Genomic DNA, 10783 nt, shown 5'->3' with positions numbered 1-10783 from the left:
TTCTTAGAAGCGGGGAAGGAAATGAGGGGTGTGTGATTGCACTCAAGGGCCGTTTCTCCTGGCCTGGGTAGCAGGAGAAATGCCGTGGTCCGGCTCCGGGTTGGCCAGAGCGGTTTGACCAATTCTGTCTGGGAGCGGATGGCGAAGTCTGCCGGAAATAGCTTTTGCCAATGTCTATTTTAGGGTGGTGGGGAAAGGACGAGAAACTGAGCAGCTGCTCAGGCTCTAGTGAACAAAAAAGCCGTGCTTTGGGCTTTAAAACCTGTGAAAGGTTTGCTTGCTTTTCTTTTTTTGCTACTATTGTGGCCAGTCAGGAATGCATTACTGTTTCATTTCCCCCAACTTTGATACTTTTTGCTATGAATTTAGGAGGTTGGAAAGTGTGACCTTAGGTGGGGGATTCTCCAACTGGAAAGTTAATGTGTCATACATACATACGGAATACGCCCAGGTAAAGAGGTGCTTGTGCACAAACTTCAAGGGCTGCTTGAGAAGGGAAACATGTTACACCCATCATAGTAACTAACTTTCCCTTTACCCCTGGCTGGAAATTGCATAAGATCCTTAGGAAAGTTGAAAGTTGCTGTCCATGTTAGCTTTTTAACATCCATCTAGCTGTCAGCAATGAAAAGGCCATTCCCAAAAAATAGCACCATGAACTTATTCTTAACATTGTTCTCACTTTCCTTCCAGGAGCAGACAAGGTCAAGTTGCTGCTGGACTTCAGGTATGGGCGAAATGGGAAGCTTTTGCCTTGAATAGCATTCTTGGCCAAGGATGAGAACTCTTAATCTGATTGGGCATGCTTTTGCTCTGATGGGTTAAAGGATTTACCTGAGGCCAATGTGGTATGCAGGAGTTCACTGTCTGCTTAGCACCACCTCTCCTTTAAAAGTGAGGCTTTAAACTAACTGGATTTGTAAGTGACATTTACTCTTTGAAATAGGCTTTTCTGATGGTGACCCTTTCTGGTGGAAGATAGTCATTTAAGAAGCTATTGGATTTCGGCCTACCCCAAATTAACGTGAATGGGTCAACATCAGTAAGAAGTGATTTTTGAGTCCAGTCAATCGGCTGTTTTCATATCAGAACATTATGACGGGCTCTATGCCATGTGCAATGAATGTATCAATTTAGTTGGAAAATACTTTTATTTTCCTTCCGGCAGGTGTCAAGTTCATACAGGTTCCTATATTTGCAGGTTTTCCCATATATTAGGAAATTATAGTAGTTGAGACCCAACTGCTTTGTTTCTAAACCTTTTCTCTTGTTATTATTTTCTGATCTAATCGCTGTCATTTTTTTCTTCCTAGGGCTGCTGTGTGAAAGACCTCCGTTTTTCTCAGCAGGTAAAGGCCTGAGATGATGGATCCGTCTCTCAGGTCAGGTCTTGGTGGCAGAGATGACTTGAGGGTGTCTTCTGCAGCTGAGTTGGCACCATAGATAATTGCAGGGAGGTTCCTTTCCATGATTTCAAGTTAGTTTTTCTATCAACCAGCCCAGGTCTGAAACTTGACTGAGATACTTTCAATCTCATAGATGTCACCGCCAGCCATTCCACTGCTACCCCGTTATTCTGACCCATGAAACAAAACACACTGGTTGGCAAAATGTAGTTAAGCTTCTGCCAACCAGTTCCTGGCCTTGCTGCCAGTCCCTGCACCAGTGGAGAACAGACTGGTGGTCAGCGGAAGCCATTCTTTCGGGCAATTTCCCCCCCTTCTCGTTCTTCAGTTGAGTTTTTTTTAAAAAAAGACTGATTTTGTTTGTTACAGCTTGTGCTACACCATAATCATTTAACTATGATTTCGATGTTCACATTTGCCCGTTTGGCTGAAAGCAGTGGGTGTCTGGGTAGGGGCAGCCTTGGGGAGGTGGAGGGGCTGTTAATGACATAAGGTGGATCTTCTGTATGCACATTACACCTCAATAAACAAAATGCTTTCAAGTGCATGCTCCTGTGGCCTCTTAATGGCATTGAATGATCTTGGAAGACACCATCCCAGGCTGGAGATGTCATACATCATAGTCTACCCATCAAAAATTTCCCTCGATTATAAATGTTTTGGGCAACCAAAAAAAAGCATTTGTGTAACAGCTTCATTTTGAATTTGGTATAGGTGGTCCCCAGGTTATAAGTGTCTCATCCCCAGATCATTTAACATCTAGGTTTTAGCTAAAGTTCTTTTAAGAAGGTATCCCCAAATGTGAAGGACCCTGGAGGCCTAGTGGCTGTGCCTTGGGTTGCTAAACAAGGTCACGGCTCACCAGCTGCTTTAGAAAGAGGTTTTCTGGTTCCACAAAGATTTACCCACAGAGCAGTTCTAACCTGTCTTAAAGTTCACGTTCATTGCCTTCAGGCTACAATCCCTGGATCAGGCAGGAAAGGAAATTGAGTTTCCTACCAGCCCTGTGAAGATGATGTGGGAAGTTTTTTACATTGAGGGTCAATATCAATTAGAATCCCATGGAGGCTGAATCTTTTGAGATTCCAAGTGACTTTAGTGTTCCCACTATAAATTGTACAACTTTCCTCAGTCTTGACATATTTCCCCTAAAGCCTTTTATTTAAAATTGTATTGGGTGCTCATACAACTCTATCACAATCCATGCATGCATTGTGTCAAGCACATTTGATAAGATCATTCTCAACATTTTTTAGCTACTTGAGCCCTTTTTCCCCTCCCCCTTGACATCCATTCTTGTGGCCACAAGGGACTGAATGACTGGCCATGTGCCCTCTGGGTTTGCAGCCATTTCATTCCATGTAAATACAGACTCAGCCCTAGCTAACACGAGATAACCAGGAAATGTAAGATCCTAGGTGCTGAGCGACTGGGCTGAACTGCAAGGTTGGCTACATTGGCCCGTCTGCACTGACCCTGCTGAACACCATTACCTGATCTTGGGAGATGTTCAAGAGTGCTGGCGTAGTGCTTACAGGCTGGGCTGCTGTCAGCAGTTCTAAATCACCAACCACTTCCCCGGAAAAAAGACAAGGTTTTCTATTACCACAAACAGGATCTCACAGGGCAATTCTACCCAGTCCTACAGGGTCACTGAGTGCATCAACCTGACAACGTTAGAAGAAATGGAATCAGATGTTACATGTGAAGGGTCTGTTAGCCAGATGAACATGATCCCATCCAGGGAGCCATTTCCCTTGTTCCAGCTCCCAAAGGTGCCCTGCCTTGTACCACAGGAATGCATACAAGTGTCCCTGGTTAAGAAGATACTTGACCCAGCATTATCAAAGAAAACTTGGTCCACGAGTCTGAAAACTGCTTGTCCTTGTGGGTAGGTATTTTTAGCACAGCTAAATCTGGGATGGAAAGATGTGGATATAGCCATTTAACTAAGATTCCTCTCCCCATGTTCAAGTGCCCTGGAGAGAAAAGTAAATCTAAGGTCGAAGGAAATGTTTTCAAAGAAGACTGTAATTCCAAGTGAGTAACTTGTGTATGCAGAAAGCCTTTACCAGTAGCAAGGGCATCCTAATGAAAATATAATTCCACTATGCTAATTGTTAGCTACAGTGTTACTGAGACTGTAAAGGGGTGCTAACCACAAGACCAGTCTCCGGAACCCACAGGCAACTCCCGCGTGCCAATGGCAGCGTGCTTGGTTTGAGTCACTATTCCAGCTAAATGTGACTTGTCCAATATCACTTCTGCCATTAAGGTTTCCGTTCAGGTAGATTGATACTTTCATTTTACTGGCGTATCCTAGGTAGTTTGTGTGAGTTCCCAAACATTAAAGAAAAATGGAATCGCAAAGCACCATAAAACAAACATCTCTAGTTCATCTTCCAAAGTAAAATAGTGGGTGAGGGCTCTGCTGCCATTGTTCACGAAATGCGTTCTGTTCACTTCCCTTGTTGAGCCCCGGAGTTGAGACCTCTGTCTGATTACAGTGACTTCAGTATGTAAGATGGAGTAGGTTAGAATGCCTCGACCTCTGATATTGACCATAATTAGTATCTGGACAACATCGAAGAGCCGGCTAACTGAATGAACTAATCATGGTTTGGGTGGTTTATGAACAGAGGACCCATGGTGGCATAGTGGGTTATGTGTGGGGCTGCTAAGGGCCAGGTTGGCTGTTCACATCTGCCATTGTTGAGGCTTTATGCTCCATGCATTTCTTTATCGCCTCAAACGCACAGGGGCCGTTCGACTCTCATCTAAGGTTGCTGGGAGTCAGAGGGCAGTGAGTTTGGAAGGTTTTGGTTTTTTTAATGAACAAACAGTACAATAGTTAGAATCAAAATTTAGCAAAAATAAAGTAGGGGAAAAATGAAAGCAAGTGATTGGAGACTTCATGCTTTAGGTTCCAGCCAATTTGGATCTGAGCTCCGTCAGAGCCTAAGAGAAAAGCCAGCTAGTGTATTAGTGATTTGATGATAGCTTTAAATTGGAGCCGAAGAGCTTCTGCATGCTGGGCCCTCTTTCTCCAACTCAAGTGAGAAGAGCTCTCCGACATAACCTCAGAGCCTACGAGGTAGCCGGCTAACTAAACAATGACCTCAGGAAATTGGGCACAGAGGCGTCTGCCCTAGGGAAGTGAAGCAGTTGGGCAGGTGACCCTTATCCGGGTGTGCTCGGCTGATTATGAAGCCAAAGCAGAGGTAACTGAGAAAAGCCATGTCCAGACTATGTGAACAGATAGACCATCAGATGCACATTTGAAAGATACGTTTGTGTTTATAAAGGTTGCCATTCTAATGGGTGCATTGTAAAGTCTGATTCTGATTTTCTTTGTGAAATTGATTCATTCTTAATCTCAGATTATGCAACCCTAACTAGAAGGCCCCCTAGTGGAGCTTGTCTGCTACATAAGGTGCAATTATCATCTCCACACCAGAAGGGACCGGGCTGCACCATTTCCCTCCAGAGATAAAGTCTAGTCACACCAGTTTGATGTCTGCAGGGCAGAGAGGCTGCCTTGGAAAGGTTCCTAACATCATCGATTATCCAGTGGAACAAGTGCCCTCACATTGTCACCCGACTCTGAGATTCACTGTGCCCAGGAAAAATGTGCACACCAACAAAGGGCATTTATAGAGGTCTAAATAAAGGCATGTACATATGCAAATATATTTATATATGAGGATGGGGAAATAGATCTATGTGAATATATTTATAGGTTTAGTACTAAGGTAGCAGAAGGACATTGGGCCTCCACTCAAGTACTCCCTCAATGCAAGAATACTTTCTTCTATTAAATTGGCGTTCTATGATGCTCTCCTTCCCAACACAATCGCTGAAGACAGCAGGTGCATAAGCAAATGTGAAGAAAACTGATGGTGCCTGGCTATCAAAAGATACAGCGTTTGGGGTCTTAAAGACTTGAAGGTAAACAAGCGGCCATCTAGCTGAGAAGCAACAAAGCCCACATAGAAGAAGCACATCAGCTTACATGATCACGAGGTGCCGAAGGGATCAGTGATCAGGCATCAAAGAACAAAAAGTCATATTGTGTGCTCACCTCCCTGATAAAATTACTGAAGACAAATGGGTGCATAAGCACATGTGAAGAACGCTGATGGTGCCCCGCTATTAAAAGATATAGCATCTGGGGTCTTAAAGGCTTGAAGATGAACAAGGGGCCATCTAGCTCAGAAGCAAGAAAGCCCACATGGAAGAAGCACACCAGCCTGTGAGATCACAGGGTGTCGAAGGGATCAGTTATCAGTCACCATCAGAACAAAAATTCTTATTGTGACTTGGGGGGAGTGCGGAGTGGAGACCCAGAGCCCATTTGTAAGCCAATGGATATCCCTTTACAGAAGGGTCTCGGGGAGGAGACAAGCCAGTCAGGGTGCAATGTAGCAATGATGAAACACACAACTTTCCTCTAGTTCTTTAATGCTTCCCCCCTCCACTATCATGATCACAATTCTACCTTACAAATCTGGCTAGACCAGAGGATGTCCACTGGTACAGATTGGAACTGGAAACAGGAAATCCAAGGCAGATGATCCCTTCAGGACCAGTGGTGACAGTGGTGATACTGGGAGAGTGGAGGGAGGGTGAGTTGGAAAGGAGGAACCGATTGCAAGGATCTACATGTGACCTCCTCTCTGGGGGACGGACAACAGAAAAGTGGGTGAAGGGAGATGTCGGACAGGGCAAGATATGACAAAATAATAATTTGTAAATTATCAAGGGTTTATGAGGGAGGGGGAGTGGGGAGAGGGGAAAATGAGCTTATGCTAGGGGCTTGGGTGGAGAGCGGATGTTTTGAGAATGATGAGGGCAATGAATGTACAAATGTGCTTTACACAATCGATGTATGTATGGATTGTGATAAGAGTTGTATGAGCCTCTAATAAAACGATTACAAAAAGAAAAATGTGCACACCAAACAAAACAGGGAGATGCTTCATGGCTGCACTGGGAGAAAGGGGTCGTATCCTCTCAACACGCTGCTTGCAGAGTGAATGATGAAGCAACACCTGGCATTGGAGTTGGGAGACACACTAGCTGTGACATGCAGATGAAGATCAAAGGCTTCTGTGTGGGTGGCATCTCAAGTTGGATAGCAGAATCCCCAGGAGACCAATCAGCATCATCATGACAGGAACAAACTATGGACATTGTCCAGGATTTCATTTTACTTGGATCCACAATCAGCACCCACGGACGAGCAGTCAAGCAGTGGCCTGGTGTGTTACATTGAGCAAATCTGCAAAAGGCCTCTGAATAATGAAAAGACCAGGGATGGAGCTCAAAGCAGGAGGGAAGGCGGGGTGAGCAGTCGGCCCAGGAGTGGGAGCATGCAGCGGCACTGTGAGGAGATCACAATGTCACAAGCCCCAAATGTAGGAATTGTTCGGCGAAAAAGTTACTTGCTCTGTAAGCTTTCACTCAATCCAATAAGAAGTTATTTTTTTCCTTTTTCAAAGAGTTGAAAACAACTGTCACTGAGGACAAAGGTGCTCCCCGACCCAAGCCATGGTACTTTCAGTCACTTTGTATACATGCTAAAATGAGACCATGAATAAGGAAGACTGAAAGAAAAAAAAGAATGCCCTTGAATTATGGGGATGGGGAGGCCTATTGAATGAACCACTGGGCTGCCAGGAGAATGAGCAAGTCTGTCTTGGAAAAGTACAGCCTGAATACCCCTTAGAAGGGAGGGTAGCAAGATTTCATCTACAGTACTTTGGCGACGTTGTCAGGAGAGACGAATCTGCATCGAAGGACAGCCTGCTGGGCAAACAGAGGGTCGGCAGAAAAGAAGCCCCTCACAAGGTGCCTTAGCAGTAGCTGACCGGTTGAGCGAGCTCCAACAGAGCGCCCTGAGTCTCTTTTGCATAAGTAGGGTCCTCAGGAGTTGCAAAGCCACCTAAGGAAGATCTCCACCGCAAGGGGCTGTGAAGATTGTCACGTGACGGCTGGCTAGTTCAAATTGACGTGTGTTATAGGTGTAGAATTCATATAAAGAAAAAAAATAGTAAAACCTAAATCATTTCACAAACTCCAAACTCACTGCCATCAAGTCCATTCTGACTCGTCGCTGTGCTATAGGATGGAGATGTACTGCGTGTGTGTGTGTGTGTGTGTGTGTGTGTGTGTGTGTGTGTGTGAGTGAGAGAGAGAGAGAGAGAGAGAGAGCCGAGCTGCTGGTATTTTCTAACTGCTGACCTAATGCGCAACCATCACACGACCAGGGCTCCTGGCCCTTTAAAAATGACTCTATGGTTGAGTGAGCGCTCAGCTTGCAGCAACCGTAGAAAAATGACTCTATGTTATACGATAATGTTTTGAATTTGATCGGTTAAATAAAACAGTTGTATATGTGGCTAGCATCCTATTTCTATTGGACATCTCTGGTCTAAATCAAGATAATTGTGAAACATGCTGATGGAGAGGGGGTGGAGCAGACACCAAGGACTCAATAGAAAGTAAGTGTCTAGAAAATAATGATGGCAACATATGTACAAATGCGCTTGATATAATTGATGTATGGATTGTTACAAGAGCTGTAAGAGCCCTCAAAAATGCTGATAGGAAGCATACAATTCACACTTACAATGAGAATTTGCAAGTAAGAGGCTTCCCCGCTCAACACCCTCCCCCCCACCCCACCCACCCCGCGGCAGAAGTTGCAGGTAAGAGGAGTCCATTGCTTAGAAGAGTTGACATAAACTGACCATTCAAGCCACTAACATTCCTGGAAATATCAATTGAAAGTGTCCAGAACATATTAAACTCCCCTGTTCTATGACTGCTGGGTGCAAGCACTTGTAGGTTGCCTAAAATAAGCAGGGGCAGGTGGGGGGGTGGACAAAGGCCTTTGAATGCTTTATCTCATTAGAATATAATTCTCTTAGTGAAGAATAGTTCAGGTTTTCTGGTCTCAGGAGGCAATAATAAAGGTTGCCAGGACTTGTACCAAATACCCCGAAACCAAGTGACTCCTTTCTGTTAAGTCGTGAGGAGCCGTGGTGGGGTAGTGGTTGTACGTGGGCCTGTGGTCCGCAGAGTTGGCAATTTGAAACCATTAGCTGCTCTGTGGGAAAAATGGGCTTTCTATTCTCGGAAACATTTACAGTCTTGGAAACCCCCAAGGGGTCGCTATGAGTCGGCATCAACTCAGTGGTAGTGGGTTTGGTTTGGGTTATGTTCATTGAAATGGTTCACAGACTTCTTTACCTTCCTCTTCCCCCCGCCCCTCCTTAACTAAAAAGGAAGCCCGTCAACTGATGCTTGACCAAGGGCCCAAACACATTAAACGAGGCGATCGTCTCTGCAGCAAATGATGGAGAATTGGATTTCCATTTGCAGAATGACTCAGGACGCACACCTCACACTGTCGGCAAAAATGAGAGGATGCGTTAGAGACGAGGTAAACCCTGGAAGTAACAACCCTAGGCCCCCACTGCTTGGCGTCACCACACTGTCATATATACCAAAGCATACGTACATACATGCATAGCAGAAGACAAAATAGACGACTGGGCCCTCCTAACAATAAGGCACCATGTGCATCAAAAGACTTCACCAAGATTAAGAAGGGAACCCATAGTTTGGGGGGAAATTTTGTAATGACAGAGTAATAGACAAGAACTGAACCTTTAAAATCTATAGAAAATGCCACTACAACAGCAATAAAAGATGAATAATCCAATTTAAAAACAGCAGGTATGAACAGACAGTTCATCAAAGGAGACATTCAGACTGCCAACAAAATGAAGAAATGCCTGTGATCACTAGCCATTTGAGAGATGCAAATCGAAACAACCACCCTAGCATGGGCAGCAAAGTTTAAAAATTGCAACCGATGGTGGAGAGGGTGTGGAGAGTTTCGAACCCTCATACACCACTGGGGAGAGAGGACTATCAAATGATCCAACCGGTATGGTGTCTCCTCGAAATACAGGGACTAGATAGTCCCTGTGACAGCAATCCCTCTACTTGACATAGATACCAAAGAAAGAAGAGCTGCAGCATGTAGGCACACCTATCTTCATCACAGAATAACAAAAAGATGGAAATAATCTAGATGTCCATTTGTGGAAGAATGGCTCAATAAACGTCAGAAGAGACACCATGAATGACTCCCCCGTGTTAAGAGTAACGATGACTCTGCACAACACTGCATATCATGGAGGGACCTAGAGGACATCAGGTCGGGTGAAACTGGCCAAGCACAAAAGGACAAATACTGTATGAAATCACTATTATAAAGAGTAGAGAAAAAGTTTTCAATTATACGCCAGGGGGATAATTGACAACGTCCCTCTTTGTTTCTTTTGTTTTCGTTTTGGGGAGAAGGGGTTCTGAGCTTGTTTTGTTGTTTTTGGTGTTTGCCTTTGTCATAGATGACTGCCAAGGTAAACCAGAATAGCCCAGCTGCAGTCTGCGATCTAATAATGCTAGACATGACTATCTGTCGCTCTGTTTCCACATCCACAGCCACTAAGTGCATCCTTCCCCACCTTTCACATTTCTTGTGCAGCGATGGTGCTAAATGGGATGGGGCAGGGGGAGTAATTTTGGTCCCTCTGGGGACATTTGACAACACCCAGAGTCATTTGTAGTTGTGGAAACTAGGATGGGGTGCCATTGGCACTAATGAGATCTGTTACACTTTGATTGCAAAATAACTTATGGGAGAGAATTAGTTTTGAGAATCCCAAGGAGACTGAGTTCAGAAGCAATAACAGGAGAACCTTGCAAATAGGCAGGATGGGGTCTTATCCATTAGTAGGTTCCTCCTTTCTCTCCACCCCCAACCTACTGTGGGGGAGTTTCTTGTTCAAAAACAAAAGCACTGCAGGTAGAAGAAATGACCGGTCCATCATATGACCTTGACCCAAGAGTTGCCCATGATCCAAACATTCAACTCACTGCCATCGAGATGAAGCTGATTCATAATGACCTTATAGGACAGTGTTGAATTGCCCCTGTGCGTTTCTGAACTACAAGTTTTGGGGGGAGTAGAAAGTCCTGTCTTTCTCCCAAGAAGTAGTTAGTGGTCTTGAACTGCTGACCTTGCAGATTATAGCCCAAGGGATAACCACTGTGCCACCAGGGCCCCTTGCTCCTAACACAGTCACCTCGTTATCTTAGCGAAGACTGTCCATGGGCAGTGAGAGAGAAAAGAATCCTCTGTAAAAGGAAGGACCATGCATGAGTTTGTACGGGTTTGACAATGCCCAGCCCCAGAGGGGTCCTAGCGACTACAAATGGAGCTGTGCAGGGTACACTCTGTGTAACTGTCCATGGCAGCCCTGCTTCACCCACCAATCAGATGAGGCATATGAACTTCATGA

At 44.8% G+C, this 10783-nt stretch overlaps 1 non-coding gene across 1 annotated transcript; it reads left to right on the top strand.

Moving 5' to 3' along the window:
* Positions 1-768: 768 nt before the first annotated feature.
* On the top strand, positions 769-843 carry LOC142457661 (small nucleolar RNA SNORD93). Its single transcript, XR_012786359.1, has one exon. It is a non-coding gene; the product is annotated as a small nucleolar RNA SNORD93 (small nucleolar RNA).
* The last annotated feature ends 9940 nt before the right edge of the window (positions 844-10783 follow it).

This window comes from Tenrec ecaudatus, chromosome 9 (assembly GCF_050624435.1).
Source record: "Tenrec ecaudatus isolate mTenEca1 chromosome 9, mTenEca1.hap1, whole genome shotgun sequence".
NCBI classification, from domain to species: domain Eukaryota; kingdom Metazoa; phylum Chordata; class Mammalia; order Afrosoricida; family Tenrecidae; genus Tenrec; species Tenrec ecaudatus.
The sequence above is the reverse complement of the archived record's forward strand: the minus strand, read 5'-3'. Positions and strand labels throughout refer to the sequence as shown.